Below are 17523 nucleotides of genomic sequence, written 5' to 3' on the forward strand. Positions count from 1 at the left end.
GCAAGTGAGAAAACAAAACAAAACCTTCTGATTCCCTGGTAATAGTCAGAGGTGTTTATTTCTGCTGAGGATCTGGATAGATAACAAAGCAGTGTAAGTCAGGGTTCATTTGTAAGGTGCATGTTCGAATTGATCATCTTCAATTCAGTTTGCAAGTGCCTTTGATTTCCTTGGTCCTTTCTAATACTGACAGGTTTACTTAAGGCACACTCATTACCCTAACTCTTACTTGCCACCCCCATCCCCAATGTTAAAATGAGAAGCCCATTTTAATGAAAACCTACAAATTAAAAGGGAAGCTAAATTATCAACATAAAGAGAAAATTAGATATAGTTAAAATAAATGGAAGGTGTCAGAGAAAAATAAATAAAATAAAAATGGTGTTATTAAGTCCCAGCTTTCTATTGTCAGCAGATGGCTTGGGCCTAAGGGCTGATCCATCTGTCCTGAAGGAAGATTTAAGTCATTAGAGGGATGTTAAAGGCCCACCAGCACCAGACTGAGACGTTCTCTCTTACAGAATGAAAAGACAAGGAAGGCATTCTTTCAGTGCCTGCTTCAATGTCATTTTTAAAAATTTTATTAAATTTATTGAGGTGACACTGATTAATATCCATGGCATTTGATGCTGTGTTCTTGTGCCACCCCAGATCCCCGATGTCATATTGGGCAAAGGCTGATTCATCATGGAAAACCAACCCCTGGAAAGATGGCATCTCATGCCAGGTCGAACACCTGGAGGGTAGCATGTCTTTTCTGTCTCACCAGGCTAGCTTTTCCTGAAGGAGCAGAATTCCTGCTAGACGTTTTTTAAAAAGAAACAAAATCCGGAGATGACGGTCAGTTCTATTCTTGCTCGTCATGAAAAAGAAATTCTTTGTCCTTTTCTTTTAGTCACAGACATAATCTCATTTATATGAAAATTAAAATAGGTGTTCAAGGGGTAGCATGCAATATATAAAGATCCTTGGAGGAGACAGATGTTCATCAAGAAAACATTTAAAGTGCTTTGTCTTGTTTCTCAAGGTGGGGAAGGAATTTAAGAATAGAACTCACGGAAGCAAGGGTTCCAAGTGGAAGAGAGTGGTGGCGGGTAATTATAATGTGATGGGTAATTATGGTTTTCCAGGAAGTGCCTAAATTATAGGGCAAGTGTCATTTCCATGTTGCTTCCTCCTGAGAAAAATAATACAGGCCCGAAAAGTCAAAGTCTGGCTGGCAGGCCTTTGAAACGGGGCACACCTCATCCAAGGCAAGGCAGCTTTGTTTCAGGATCTCGTCAACTGTCCTCCTCCCTTTCTTTAGCCCCCTTGTCACCTAGCATGAGGGGTGACGGTCAGTGACTCAGTGGCTTCCTGGCCTTCTCTGACCCTGCCACAGAGTGAAGGTGGCACTGTTCACTTGTCTCCTCCCAGCCTTCTCTCTAGCTCCAAGAGAGATGAAATGGTGAGAAAGTCAACATTGATGAGGTCATGGAGAATGGGCAGTCGTGAAATAGCAGATTTTCTTTCCCTTCTCCTCTGTACAAAGGCAACCTTTCATTCCCTTGGAAAAATCCACCACGGGCCCTCATGGAGAAATGGTCTTCCCCAGGACTCCTGTTTACTTAGCTCCCGCCTGGGAGGCCGGGGCTGGCTGACACAAATGGCACCCTTTTAAAGCCATACTGACCTCAAATTGGCAGAGTGGAGAAATAAGAGTCTGTGTGAGGGGCTCCCGCAGGGAAGGTCCATGGAATTTTCCTGCGGCCATTTTCATTACAACTGCAGCAGCTGTTTCACACACAGTTGTTTTGATGAAGGAACGTTTTGACTCAGCCTAAAACCCAACCATTAAACTTTAGGCTTAAGGGTAAAAGAAAAAAAAAGAGAAAGAACCGAGTACACAGACATCTCTGTGCTATTCCTGACCCTCACCCCCTTGGCTGGCAGGCATTTGAAACGGGGCACAGCTCATCCTGACCCTCACCCCAGCCAAGGGGGTGAGGGTCAGGAATGGAGTAAAGGTTATAAGAGTCTGTTGTGTGCCTTGATAGAGGATTTTAAGAAAGCGTTTTACAGTTTGACATAACCTGTCAAAGTGTCAAAAAGGTGGCATCAGGGTAGTCACATCAAAAACATAGAGCTTCTTATCCAGCGCCACTCTTGCCCTCCCACAGGGCACCCCGCCTTTCCCGTCTTGCTTCTGTGTTGGCTCTTGTCCCAGCCCCGACTGAGGGGTGGAGACTCCTTAGGAGCAGGCACCCCTTCTGAATCTCAACAGGAACAGCCGCTCAGTGCCTGCCTACCGGACTAATAGAATATGTTTACATTCAGGGAGGGCTTTCCCATGTCTCTGAAAAGAAAAAATAATAAAGTAAGATCTCTATACCAGTGGTTTCTTCAAACACTTTGACCACATCTATAATTTTTTAAAAAAGCCATTTTATATTGCAATCCAAGTAGTATAATCATACACACACATACCCCCCTGGTACAAAAGTTTAGTGAAATAAAACATATTTATTATGTACAATGCATTTTGTTACTTTCTATTCTATGCTATTTTCTTGTCTTCTATTTCATTTTTAAAATCCTTGAATGTTGTGCACTTAGTTGATCTGATGGACACCCAATGGATGGTGACCCACCACATGAGAACACTCTTGACGTTTGCCGGACCCATTCCCGGCAGTGCTCACCAGGGCCCCAGCCTGGTGTGTCGCCGTCCACTGCTCACTCACCGTCCTGAAAGTACATCAAAGGGAAGAGCACCATATGCTTCTGAGGCTGGGCCCACGCTGGCTCCCTGTCCTCACCAGCTCCTTCACCTGCACATGTGGCTGGCACTCAGTTGACTTCATGGGATAGGTATGTAGCCTGGGCCTCGTGTGCTAATGTAGAGCTCAGACCTGGGATACCAGTCAGGGTTCATCTGGGAAAAGGGAAACCACACTGGGTATTTCAACCAAGGGGAATTAATACAGGGAACTGCTAACCCAGCTGCTGGAGAACTGACAAAACAAAAAGGCAACATGAGGTAATTTAAAGGTAACGTCAATGGGCAAGTGGTTCCTAAACAGGAGCCTGCTGGCAGCAGCGAGGCTGGCTTGCCGCACACCTGTAGATCTGCCTGGTAAGATGACAATGAGCTAAAATGGACTTGGACAGTTTATTATTACTCACTGCACAGTAGGTCTCATGAGCTTCACATTTGCATTGGTTTTCCCTGCCCCCACCATGGGGCCATGCAGAGGTGGGCCTCCATATATGCTAAACACACAGTGGGTCTGCTAAACACACAGTGTGTCTGCATCACAGCTGAGGAACTTGGGCTCAGGAAATCCTCAGTCTTAAAAGGGGGCTGCTAGCAAAGCTGCTGGGTTAGTGTGCCAGGGCTACTGTGACAATTCCACAGACTGGGTGGCTTAAGAAGTGTAGTACAAACATTTATTTTCTCACAGCTCTGGAGGCTAGGATTCTAAGATCAAGGTGTCGGCAGGGTTGTTTCTTCTGAAGCCTCTCTCCTTAGCATGTAGATGGCTCTCTCCTTCTTAGGTCTTCACATGGTCTTTACTCTGTATGTGTGTGTGTCCTGGTCTCCTCATTTTGTAAAGAGACCAGGCATGCTGGATTTGGGCTCACCTTAGTCATCTTATTTTAACTACCTTTTTGAAAACCCTATGTCCAAACACAACCACATTCTGAGGTACTGGGGGTTAGAACGTCCATATAGGAATTTTGTTAGGACAAAAATCAGTCTATAACACCTGTCCAAATTTGCCCCAGCCAAGAGCCTTGATCTCTATTATTCTGGTCAGAAAACTTGCCCTGTGCCCCAGAAGGAGACACTATCTGCAGTTTCCAAGGCTATTTGTTATGCAAATCTCTTTGCAAAGATACTCCGAACAAAAGCTATCACAAGATGTATAGAAATGCGTGGAGAATTGGTTCCCAATAAATAGTGACTAGGGAGCAGCTACCACCCTTGGGCTGGGAAGCAAAAAGAAGTAGAGGTTATTGTAACCTCCACTTGCGCTTCAGACGTGGGGCCCCTGCAGCTGGGATGCAGCGCTCTGAAGGAGGGGCCATATGAGGAGCCTCCTCGGGCCTCTGATGAAGGCCATGCTGAGACTGGTTCTAGGAGTTTAGAAGGAAAGTGGGAGCTGGACCTCTAGGCTGCTGTATGGTTAAAAGGGCCATTTTTGAGACAGGAAGCAAAGAGGAAGGAGCAAGTCTGCCTCTACCTAGCAACTCCTATTAGGGAAATTTAACTGGGAGCCATGTTAGCAGAGGAGAGATAGAGTTTGTGGAGCCCTCATCCCAGCATCACGAGGCAGTGAGTGTTTGGAAAGATGGATTTGGGACTGAGAGATAACGACTTAGTGACCAACACGTCTCCCTTTTTGGCTACTGATATTGACACAAACCCTTCCGTAAACACTTGAACTCCCATCCAACAATCACAACTCTATGCTTCTTTGTAACACGATGCAATTATCCTTCATAAAACAAACATGTTCTCACCCTCCTTCAAAATGGGGGTACAAAATGTGCCACCGTTACTGGATCCATCTGTGGAAACCGGCCTTAGTCTCTGCCTCTGGGTGGTGGTATTTCCCTAATTCACTTATCGTCCCACCTGATTCTTTTCTAAGCTAAAAGCAAATTCTATAGGTAACTACTAACAGCTACCTTTACATAAAAATGGGACAAAAATGGAGGAATAGGCACACACACATTTACAAGCATAGCTGCTGATGTGGCTCTTCACCCAGAGCCCCTCGGTCAAGCCTTACCGCCCCGTCTGGGGTCCTTTCCTTCCTGCTCTAATTCCTCTCCGCCTCCCCTCAGCACTCACCCTTGCCCTGCTGTGTCCCACACCTCAGACTCTGACTGTTTCTTTAAACCGCTTTACTGAGGTATGATTGGCATGTAAAAACGTATGTATTTAACGTACACAACATAATGAGTTTGGGGATAAGCATGCATTTGTGATACTGTTGTGGGAAAACTCGGCTCTTCTTGCTGACACAGTAAAGAATAAAAGATCAGCAAGCTGATTAGTATATAGGCAGAGTTTATTAGTGATACAATTCTCATGGAAGAGAACAGGCCTTGGCAAAGCATTAGGTCCTTTGTCCTGAAGACTGGTACAGTGGTGGGTTGGGGTGAGGGAGTTACATACTGATTGGTGGATAATGGTGGTACCAGGTTCCCTCAGGGGGGATGCGACCACCTAAATGTAGGCATATGTGGCGGTCTGTTCCCCAGAATTCTTATCTTGCTCCGTCCACATTTGTTCATCTTCTTGTAAAATAGATACGTGACAGGAGGCAGTTAAAGTTGAGGCAGTTACCCAAAGTTGTTTATAGGCTTTTCCTTTGAGCACTGTGGGCTCCCTCTTAAAAGAGATAGTGACCAGAGGCAGGCAATTCACCCAAGTTACTTTACGGGCTTTTCCTTTGAGCACTATGGACCCCCTCCCCGCTTCCTCTTCCTGCGCTATCATGGTGTTTCTGGTGTTGTTTGGAACAGCTGGCAATTTTATCAGACTGGGCTCAGGACTGCTGAGTCAGTTGGTGAGACATGTCTCCCTCCCCCTCCCTGCCTCGGTTTACTATCTTTCTATCCTACCTAACAATACCATCCCCATTATCAAGGCTATAGACATATCCATTACCTCCCAGTTTCCTCCTGCTCCCTTTATTATTATTATTATTGTGATTATTGTATTATTTATATGATGATGATGATGATGATGATGTGTGCGGTAAGAACCCTTAACAGCCCTCTTGTAAAATTTCAAGTATACAAGGCACTATTGTTGGCTATAGGCACTATGCTGTATTTTAGATCGCCAAAATTTATCTGTTGTGCGTAACTGAAATTTTCTACTCTTTGATCATTACTTCCCCCTTATCCCCTCAGCCCAACCCCTGGTAACCATCACTTTACCCTCTGTTTCTGTGGGTTTGACTAATTTAGAGTCTACCTTAATCTAAGTAATATCATGCTTTTCTTAACCTCAACATGCTGATCTGTAAAATGGGGATAATAATCCCTCTCAAAAAACAGTTGTTATAATGATGAATTTTATTCATCCATTCATTGAATAAAAATTTATTAAACTATAAACTACTATGTGTTAGGCTACATTCTAGATGCTGGGAAAGCAGTAGCGAAGAAGACCTACTGGAATTTATAATCTATTGGGGAGAGAGTTAATAAGCAAACAAACAGAGACATACATAATCTAAAATACAGAAGTGAGAAAGATCATGAATGACAAGAGGGAAGGGGGGCAGAGAGAGAAAGGGACCTATTGATTGACTGATTGATTTTGGGAAAGCAGTTAGTAAGTTACAGAGCACCAAATAATTGCCTGGCACTTAGTAGGTACTCAACAAATGTTAATTTTCTTCTCACCTTGCCTACATTTCTTATTTCCACCTTTCTTAGGCGATTCCATGCCCACTGTTGTGCTCAGGATACTCCCACTCCCCTTTGAGAATCCTCACCATTGCCTTAGCCATCTGTCCCGCCGCCTTGTGTTTGCTCTCCTATCTATGTCTTGCAGACCCAGGCCAAGCACGGAGTCCTCAGCAGTCAGAAGTTTGGTAGACAGCAGAGGGAAGTCCAGAAACAGATGTACATGATACACCTCTGAGGCTTTCTCCTTGGTGTCTGGGTATCTGCTCTCTCCCTGGGGCCTTGCCCTTTGGGACTGAGAGTTGTTCCTGGATGAAGCTTTCAATTTAGAAATGAAGAGGTTCTCTGAATATACCACTCTGATCATCAAGGGTCAAGTTTCTCTCCCAAATTTATTTGTAATAATGAACCTTAACACCATGAATTAATTTAATCCACAAGAGTATAAAAAGCAATTCTAAAATATAGAGCAAAGACAAGGAAAAAAAGAAAAATGTTTTTATTAAAAAAAGACAAAGAAATAAATGTAAGCAAATCATTTTTTAAAAATCCTCACCTGAAGGTATATTTATTGATTTTGGAGAAAGATGAAGGAAGAGAGAAAGAGAGAGAGGGAGAAACATCAATCAGTTGCCTCTGGTATGCGCTTTGACAGGAGATAGAACCTGCAACCTAGGTATGTGCCCTGACGGGGAAATGAACCTGCAACATTTTTGGTGTAGGGGACAACTCTCCAATCAACTGAGCGACCTGGCCAGGGCAGAAAATCATTTTTAAAAAAATGTGTAAATATATACTCTCCTCCATTGTACTCTCTGACTTAATTATGAATAGTTTTATATGAGTTGCTTATCCAGCTTGCTAAGAGTTCACGGTCGGGAAGGTCCTTCATTAGTTCTGCTTGGGGTTTCAGAAGGACAGCTTACTTTTGGGAGAAAAGAGTCTAAAACAATCTTCTTTGTATAGCAACACTTCCCTATTGCCCTTTTGTTTTTTCTAGAATCCTTGCTTTGGGACAGGCACCTACAGTTTATCTCTGAGCAAGGTTGGGTGCGGGCACTGGAGGCCGCGCAAGGGTGAGGAGAGGTCCCACACTCAGGGAGTTCCCAGGGAGATCTCCTTTCCAGTCCAGCTCAGCCTTTTACCACCAGTATGACCCAGGCCTCAGTTTCCCCATTTGTAGAATGAGGAGACTGACCTAGATCAGCATTCCCCCAAATGTCATCCATGTACAGCAGTCCCATGAGATGCATTGGTGACGAGAGTACTTTAGACAGCAAGCTTATGAGCTGCTGGCAGTTTTAGGAGCATCCTGAGAAGGCCTGCGGGGGAAAGGTCAGCTGTGTTATATGGCTTCTAGCCTGGGCTGCCCACGCCGGCCGGGGCACAGAGCCCCTTACTGCCAGGTGTTTGCAGGAAGCTTTCTGGAAAGAGTCAGCTGTGGGTTTCTAAAAGCCTTTCCCAGTCAGAGGGGTCTGGGGCATGAGAACACCATCTGAACACCATCTGAGGATGTGATGGTCTGAGCACCCTCTCTGGCCTGTGGCTTGTGGTCACAACCCGCCTCCGCTGAGCTGCTCCAGCTGCGGTGGAGCTTGACTTCTCTGCAGGCTGGTGGTTAGTGGGCAGACCCGTCGGAGACCTATCGGGGGCACAGCTATTGCAGGTCCAGCAAGCAGGCCATTCAATGCTCCCTGCCCCATGCAGGGCACCTGACCCTGGCTTTCTCATACCTTTTCCTGGTTTTTCTAAGATTCTCGGGCAAGTGAGACTAATTGTGATGCTCAGACTATTCTGTGGAGGGGCCGGTCTGCCTTGCCTGGTGGGGCCCCCTGTCTAAGTCACCTCACTTGGCTTTTACAAATAAAAGAGGGGGCGGGACTATCAGGCAGGCAGACTTAGTCTTTGGTTCCCTTCCCTCTCTTGCTGGTCCATCTCCAGTCTACAGTTTCCTCCTTCCACAAAGAGGTGACAAATTAACCATTCTTGGTGAAGGAAAGGACAAGGCAAATAGCCCCTCCCCACCTCCCACCTTCCTGCCCCCCCCCCACCCCACCACCCCACCCTGTGAGTGAGATCGTAGTAGTGAAGGTCAAGGAGATGGTGACCTCAGCCTCAGCCTGGGCAGTGTCAGAGCTTGGGAGCCCTGCTGGCATAGCAAGCAGGAGACAGCAGGAAGTCTGGCTGGAGTGTAGACTGAGTCATCTTGGGATGATGGAGTGCAGGGTAGTCACACCATGAGTGATGAGCACCTTGAGGGAGGACAGCGTCACTGATGTGTCTGGAAAGTGAGTCAAGGGCCAACAGACTAGAGGTCTTTGCATTCCTGGGAATGGCTTCTTCTATTGCCTTGTTCTGATGTTTTCTCCCCTGAGTGACCTCAAAAGAATGACAGCTTTGCAACTGATGTTTCTTCAGCAAAATGAGCAAGTGCGCATCAGATTCCCAAAGGGTGGAAGCTGTGGGGTTTCAGAGGCTGAGCTCTTCTTCCCTGCTGCTCTTCCACCCTCCCTTTCCCTTTGCCTTCCTCCCTGCTTCCTTGCCTCCCTTTCTCCTCCCTCTCTCCCTCCCTTCTATCATGTCTACATTCATCTTTCCAATATTTATTAAACAGCTATTATGTGCCAGGCAGTGTGGCCTGGGGATACAGTGATGAATGAGACACAGATGGTCTCTGCCCTCACAGAACATTAAATGAACCCAGCCCTGTGGGCTCTGAATGCATCTAACAAAGGTCTCAGCAGGATTTGGAGGGCCAAGGAAAGCTTCCTTGATAACATGTAGGATGAGACAGAAAGAATGGGTGGTTTACCAGGAAAGGTTAGGTTATTCCAAACAGAGGAGGCAGAGGAAGCAGAGAGCTTAGTGACTTTGAGAAATAGCATGGTTAGCCCTGGCTCGTGTGGCTCAGTGGATTGAGTGCCAGCCTGCGAACCAAAGGGTCGCTGGTTTGATTCCCAGTCAGGGCATATGTCTGGGTTGGAGGCCAGGTCCCCAGTAGGGGACGCTCGAGATGTAACCACACATTGATGTTTCTCTCCCTCTTTCTCCCTCCCTTCCCCACTCCTCAAACAAACAAACAAAAAAAAACAAACAAACCAAAAAACAAACCATGGGCAGTGTGGGCTACGGGGCTATGTGAGGGAGGGGAGTGAAAAAGGAAGGGCAGGATTCAGGTCAGACAGGGCCTGGGAGGCCCCTCCAAGGACCCCTGGCTTTGTCCTAAGAAGAGTTCTTAGGCAGGGGAGGGGGAGGACTGGGCTCCCGGTGGCCCTGCAGGGGAGTTGGCAGATTCTGCTGGTCGAGTGTTCTGATCCCCTCATCCTCAGTCACACTTGCACAAGGGTGAGAGCCCGTGAGTCAGAGAGAAGCTCGGGACCAGACGTCCTGGTCTAGGAGGTTGGCTTCTAGGTGTCATCCTGCCCGAACCCACTGCGGGGGACTGGGGGCAAGTGCTTCAGCTCCCTTTACTGTAAAATGGGTCGATTAAGCCTTGGGTCAGTGTGTCGAGTTCCTAAGGATGAACAATAGCAGTGGTTAGAGGGGAGCCTCATGCTCTGTTCATGGAAAAACCCAGATAGAGGCTGCTGACTAGCCCCTGTTCAGGCCAGCAAACCCTGGAATCACAGAAACACAGCAGCCTCTTCATTGTGAGGTGGCACCTTACTCAAGTAATTGGAAAAATCCCAAGAAAGTGATCAAGTACTTCCCAGATACTTTGGTGTAACCGAAGGAGTCCAGGCTTCACAGCTGAAAAGATTAGGATTTGCATTATGGATCTGCCACTAGAAGGGTGGCCTTGGGCAAGTCACTTAACCTCTCTGAGCCTCATGTCATCATCTGTAGCTAGGGGACAATTGCAATAAGCTATCCTTATCTAGTGTTTCAAGGATTACAGATGGTGTTTGCATGGTGGAGGGTGAAAGTAGCTCTCCAGTATTTGGTACAGGCAGGAAAATGTTCAAACCATCTGAGAGGTGGATTTTTGTTTTTAGTGCCCTGCACTAGTTCTTTACTCGTCAACCGTCACTGCTAGGAAGTCTCACCTTGTATCTCTGCATGGCAGCTGAGCCCGTCTCCCTGGGTTCGCCCTACATGAGCCTGGCAGCCCCTGGGCACTATCACTGGAGAGAGGTGCTCAGACCCCTGGCCACCTACAGGACCTCTCGCCCAGTTCCCACTAAAGAGCTCACAGAAGACATGGGACACTGGTCCTGCTGAAACAGCCGGTGAGCTGCCTGGATCCAGTCATGTCATGGGGAGGCACAGACACTCCCTTCTCTCTTTGCTGTCCATGGACCATACACCAAGACCCATCACTGCAAGCGCTAACCTTCCCAGGACCAGGGAAGGAGAGATCAGCCCTGGATGAGCAAGGGGCCAGGATGAGGGGAATCTAGGGCTATGAACACACACACACACACACACACACACACACACACACACACACACGAACACGAACATACAAGAGAACACATGATCCTATAACACACATAAACCCAGAGACCCCCAGACACTCAACTACATGATAAAGTTACTTAACTTTTCCACACATCAGGTCTCTTATTTACGAATATGGATGATAATACAATGGGAATGTTAGGATTATACATAAGGTGTGTGGAACACGGCCTGGCCCAGAGCAGACACTCAGTGTTTGCCAGCTCTGAGTATTATGCTAGAAGCCCTCACGAGATGCAGGCACGGGAACACGGTATACCCAGACCAGCAGGGTCCGGTCACAGACACACACACACTTGGAGGCTGACCCCTGGCACAATGTGCGGGTGCCCAGCCAAGAGAAGCCCCCCCAGTGGCAGTGTGGTGGGGCCACAAGGTTTGGCCTTGGCCGAATTGGGTCTGGTCTGTTTCAGCTGGACTGCAGCAAAGGAAATGAAATCCCTCTGCAATTTCAAATGAGCAGAATTATGAGATGGAGCATGGATGGAGCCCAGGGAAAGAGGGAGGGTGTGAGCAGAATCAGAAAGTTGGGCCTGCCCTGGCTGCTGTGGCTCTGTGGGTTGAGCACAGGCCTACAGACCAAAAGATTAATGGTTCGATTCCCAGTCAGGGCACAAGTCTGGGTTGCAGGCCAGGTCCCCATTTGGGGGCATGCAAGAGGTAACTGATTGATGTTTCTCTCACACATTGATGTTTCACTCCTTCTTTTCCCTTCTCTCTAAAAATAAATAAATAAAATATTAAAAAAAAACAACAACAAAAAGTAAGCTGGGCCCAGGAGATCAAAGCCTCTTTTTAGAAGTTCAGATAGTCTCTTTTAAGCTAATGGCTGGGCCTGTAGCCTAGCTCCCACCCTCCCCCACCCCAGCTGTTCAATGGAAGGAGCACCTGACATGACAGGTATTTGGAGATGAACAAAGAAATGGGGATGTGTCCTCTAGTTTAGCTACACTCAGAGACAAAAGCCAGGAGATGGGGAATTCAGCGGGAGCAGGAAATGAGAGCAAGCTGACCAAGAGAAAGGGAAGGGGCCTGAGGCCACCTGAGGATATCATGTAAAATAAGAATCTGGGACATTATGATGGCTGGAGGGGGTGAGACCATCCAGGTGGCCAACTTCTGAATTCTAAACAGAGCAGAAGTAGGAGCAGGTATGTCCAATTCCCTCTAAAACAACATCCACACCGGCTGAGGGAGGTTGGAGGGAGGGATGTGGGAATTGTGTGAGTTTGCTAAGAGAAGGCCCTGTGCAAAGTGTGTGGGAGGCAGCGGAAGCTGCACATGGTCACCTTGAAATCGGTGCAGGTGTTTTCCTGAGGGAGGTCCTCAGGAACAGTCTCTGCAGTTTATCAGGAGAGTTCCTGTGCTCCCACACTGATTACGTTTAAGAGGGGTCTGTGAGTGGCTCTCAGATAATTAGTCCCTATCACCTTTCTTCCAAGGATGAAGCCACTCCATAGCTTTGTGCTTAACACACGCTGACTCTGGATGTCAGGCGGGATTAAAGGAGGGGATCAGGTGCTTTTGAAGGAAAGGTGGCCATCTGGACGGCACAGGTGCAAGGTGGCTGGGCTGTAAGGTGCCAGATGGTTTGGCTCTTTGAAGACAAATTAGGGAACACAGAAGATGACAGATGGGCAGATGTTGGGTCATTGTGAAAGGGTTTGCCCAGGTGAAACAAAGACCTTTTTTTTTTCTTTTTTATTTAAAGTTGGGCTGAGTACAAGGATTTCGTCACTATTTATTAACTGCCTTTCAAACTTTGCCCACAAATGCCATAGGAATCTCTTTATGGGAGATTAGTTTGGGAAGTAACTCAGGCAATAAAAAGAAGAGAAAAGACAAGCCAGGCAGACCTACTGTTCCTTATCTGCAATTCCAGCAGGTTAAACAGCTCTGGAAACTGCACATTTTTAAAAGACTCGCTTGGCAGCACAACCTGAACTGAATTGACCTGAAGCTCTTTGTCATCTCTGTCCCACTGAGTGGGAACATTGGTGCAGAAATACTGATACATTTGATCATTGGGTGCTGCACCAGGCCCCACTGGGATTTTATATAATACAGGTAATAAGCACTACACTAACTTTCTAAAATCCAAGAAGTTCTGGATTCTGAAACACATCTGGCCCCCAGGGCTTTTGGATAGGTCCCCGCACTGCCAGGGACAGCTGAGAATGAACGCTTGCCAGGCTGCCTGGTGGAGGGTCTCAGCGTGAGATGCTTAGGTGTAAGAGGGCGGGAGAGGTTCTAAGGAAAGGCTGCAGCTCTTCGGAGGGGCACATTTGGGGGTGTGTGAAGGCACACTCGGGGGTGCGTGAAGGCACACGTGGGGAAGGGAGAGTGGGGGTTACATTTGGGGAGGGGGGAGCAGTTCACTCCCAGGCTGTTTCCACCAGACTCGAGGTGTGAAATTAACAAAGAGGGAGAGAAACCCTGAGGAAAGTCATCCTCCTGGAAGAAATGATAATTCTGTTTGAAATTGTGCTAACAATGAAAACAACCTACAAAGCCACTCCCATTCCCTTTAAAGCATCTTTCAGGAATCTGGAGTGTGATTTCATTGTGTCTGGACTTGCCTTTTTGGCCTCCATCTGTGGGCCTCCAGTCCTGGAGCCCCACAGTGTCCCTCCTCAGAGGGGCTGGTGAGGAGCAAGGCTGAGGTGGGAAGGGGAGGAGCCAGGAGAATAGCCATAAATAAATTCCACTTTCCCCATTCTTCTCATTGAGGCACTTCTGAGCTACACCCTAAACAGCGGCAGTACCAGCACAGCCCCGGAAGTGTCCGTGTCACCGAGGCCACAGCATCAGGGGAGAGAAGGCGGTGCCAGCCCAGGAGCGGCAAAGCCTCATCAGGCTCCGAGCTTAGAGCGCCCTGATGGGAAAGGCTAAACACACACACACACACACACACACACACACACACACACACGGAGAGTTCTCATAATAAAGGAGAAAACATTTCTCGGACAGTTTTTAAAAATACAGCTTAATTCCAAAGAAGTATCTAGTGTGGGGCTTATACAGATAGCCCTGAGTGATTTGCATCTTTAACAATGGTTTTGCCATAGGGGGGTAAATTTTTTTGAAGGGGTACATTGCTAGCCCTGGCCAGGTGGCTCAGTTGCTTACAGCATCATCCCATACACCAGAAATTTTCAGATTACATCTCTGGTCAGGGCACGTGTGGGAGGCAACCAAATCAATGTTTTTCTCACATCCATGTTTCTCTCTCTCTCTCTCTGTCACAAATCAATAAACTTATCTTCAAGTGAGGATTAAAAAAAGAATACATTGCTTTATTTTTTATGTTGCATATTCAAATGAATACAATAACTTCCCCTGCCCCTTTTTAAAGTAAGTCACATGAAAAGCCTTCTGTGCAAATTCTTTATTATTTTAAACTTCCTATTGGCTAATAAAAGGATTTCCACTATAGAATTGGAGATACATAGAAAAGCACATGACAAATGTTTTACATGCAGAATACCCGAAACATTATTATATCTTACCTCATGGCGCAATTAAACAGTCCCAAATCAAACGCCTGTGTCTGAATAACAATATGTCTGTTGTTGTGACTACAAAAATGTTAATCACCTTATCCAGATATGCACAGTTGGGTCCCCAAATATTAATTATACAAAGTCTAAGTGAAGAACAGCATCTACTGCATCTGTGCTTTGTTTCATTAAAGATAAGAGATTTGACATTTTCAGTCTTTTTTTCCATAAGTTGTGTTGCCATTTGTAAAAAGCCAGTGTAATATGATGCTGAAGCCCATGGAGAGATACTGTTCCTATGACTCCTGAATCCAGCCATGCTGATCCACCTTGTAGTGTCTGAATGTATCTATCAAACTCTGGGGGAAACCACAGGCATTTAGATGGGCAAGACAATGCAGCACTGGATGAAGCTGTCAAAGGTGATCTGTCCCTGTACATGTCTGTCAAACTTTTGAATGCGGATGCTGTGAAACTGGTCAGAGAGTGGACAGCCAAAACCCGAGAGTGCTTGCTTGAGCTTGTTCTTGTCATTGTCCCTGTCGTAAGTTCAGAAGACATTCTTCCAGCCTGCGATGTACTTCCAGACGCCTGTGAACTCGCGGAAGTTCACGCCAGCCTTGTTCCCCCGGTCAAACATCAGTATGATTGAACCGACAGTCACAGGATTAAATGGGGTGCAGGCGCTGTCGGACCGTGCTTGCTGCATCAGCTCCTTGTCCGGGCATCACTCCGCTCCTGTCTTCATCAGCCCCATGGAAGACGCGCCGCAGGAAGCTCTGGTTTGGCAGCCCCACACCCACGGCCGGGCCGGGGCTGGCACCGTTGTTATTATACATTTTACTCTGTTATAAATCTCATAATATATTCTTATTTTTCTTTGAACAGCCAATTATCTTTTAGATACATTTTAAAATAAGGAAAAAAATCTTTCATATTTACCAATCATTTCCTATTTCTGGCATATTTCATTTTTTTCCCTTGCCTGAAGATATTTCTATTGATTTCTAGAGAGAGAGGAAGGCAGAGAGAGAGAGAGAGAAAACATAGAGAAACATCGATTGGGTGCCTTCTACATGCACCCCGACTGGAGATCAAACCCACAACCTCTTTGTGTATGAAACGATGCTCAACCAGCTGAGCTACCTGACCAGGGTGACATGTTTTGTTCTTTTATGTAAGTCCAAGATTCCACTGGAATCATTTTTCTTCAAACCGAAAAAGTTCTAGTTATATTTATTCAAAGTTTCTATTTACATTTATTAAAAACCTTAATAACATTTTGTGGAATAGATCTGTTGACAATAAATTTTGTCAGCTTCTGTTTGTCCAAAAATGTCTTTACTTCAGTTTTGAAGCATATTTTCAATTCTTACAGAGCTCTAGATTGATTTCTTTCTCTTTTCAGCACCTTAAAGATGCCATTCCATTATCTTTGAGCTTGTTTTTTTTTCCCCCATGAGGACACATTTATGATGATCCTCATTTTTTCCCCTTTATGTTGTGTATCTTTTATTATCTATCTGCCTTTAAGCTTCTCTTCTATCCTTGGTTGTCAGCAATATGCCTTCATGTGGTTTTATTTGTATGTGCTCTTCCGTGCCACCATCGGGAAAAGTGGCTCTTGGCAGAAAGCCAGGGCCGTTGTGGGGCTCATTTTCTCTCCTGACTCTCCTCGGTCACAGTCCTGCACTGCTTGTTGTCCAGTGTTTGGAAACAGCTGTTTCCTTTGTTTGCCCAATTTTCTCATTTTTTATAGTGAGAAGACGTCTGGTATCAGTTACTCTATCATGGCTGGAAGGGGAAGATGACTTTTTGAGATTACATTCACAGCAGTGGAGACTCCCAGTGTTTTTCGTACAGTCACATGCAAGGTTACTCTGAGACTCAGAGAGGACTTTGGAGAATCTGAGGTGTGGAGATTTGACAGTGGTAGCAGAGGCCCGGGGTCTCAGCAGACAATCTCAACAGACAATCGGACGGTTCAGGTTAGAACAATTGTAATTCCTGGAGGGCAGGCTGAGAATAGGATGGAAAAGGATTTGAGTATTTTCTACCTTAATATTCTTTGCTCCTTTTTGAAGCAGAGAACCCAATACAAGATGGGCCATGGCCTTTTTTTCTAAGAGGTGGATCTCAGCCTTGGCTAGGTATTGAAAACATGAAGGGAGCTTTTTACAAACCCTGATGCTCAGGCTGTACTGAAGAGAAGTCAGTCAGTCTCTGGGTTGGGTCCAGGCACTTGCAGTTTTAAAGATCCTTAGGCAATTGCAGTGTGCACCTGAGGTTGAGAACCATTGCTCCAGGGTGCGCCGCAGCCAACACGAGGGCTGCAGCTCTTTCTCCTTGGAGAGCTGTATCGGGTGCTTGTCTCACCTACTTACCACCCTCCTCCTTTACTTCCATAAGCACCTTCTCACCTTGCCCTTGTTCTGCTCAGAAGGAAGCCCAGGTGATGAGACAGTGGGGAAGGCCAGGTTGGATGTGTTGCAGTGGAGGGGAGGGAGGAGAGTGTGGGTTCTGGAAGGGGTAAAAAGGGGGAGGCAGAGCAGAGGTGAAGACGGGGGTTGTCATTGCTCCATCCTTTCCTCCTGCTCTCACCTTCCTTCCCCTTTGCCAGGCTCAGGCAGGTCTGGAGCTAGCCAGCTTGGTTGGCAACTGTCCAAGTTCTTCTGCCCACACTACCTGGCCACTGTCCTGCATAAATGAGATGAGAGGGCACTGAAAGTCCCTTCCTATTTACCGAGGAAGTGTGGGCTTGTCTCCTGGGAACAGAGCCCACAGACTCTCTGTGATGGAAAGCGCCGTGGGTCAGAGCCCCTGCCCTGCCCTCCCTCTGAGTGACCGGGTCTGTTGCTTCCCTTTTATGCACCTCAATGTCCCCACCTGTAAAAGTAGGGGACCAAGCTGCGTGGTTTCCCTCGTCCTCCCTCTCTGACAATTTGGACATGTGCAGGAACCCTTGTGTCCCTTGGGGACCTCCCCAGGGCTCGGTCCTGAGGACCCCTTTCTCTTCAGAGATGTGTGACGGCTGTGGGGTATTGGCTCTGATGTGCCCTCCGGAGCGGGCCAACTCTGAGGGACAGGTTGGAAATCTTGGCCAGCCGAGATGATGGCAGCTGGGTTGTTGGATGTGAACCAGAGCATG

General features: G+C 46.7%; 1 pseudogene; it reads right to left on the reverse strand.

Moving 5' to 3' along the window:
• Window positions 1-14587: 14587 nt before the first annotated feature.
• Window positions 14588-15214, reverse strand: LOC129088111 (programmed cell death protein 6-like; annotated as a pseudogene).
• Between the last annotated feature and the right edge of the window lie 2309 nt (window positions 15215-17523).

Source organism: Pteronotus mesoamericanus, unplaced genomic scaffold (genome assembly GCF_021234165.1).
Source record: "Pteronotus mesoamericanus isolate MK-2021 breed Mesoamerican mustached bat unplaced genomic scaffold, CSHL_Meso_final scaffold_54, whole genome shotgun sequence".
NCBI lineage: Eukaryota > Metazoa > Chordata > Mammalia > Chiroptera > Mormoopidae > Pteronotus > Pteronotus mesoamericanus.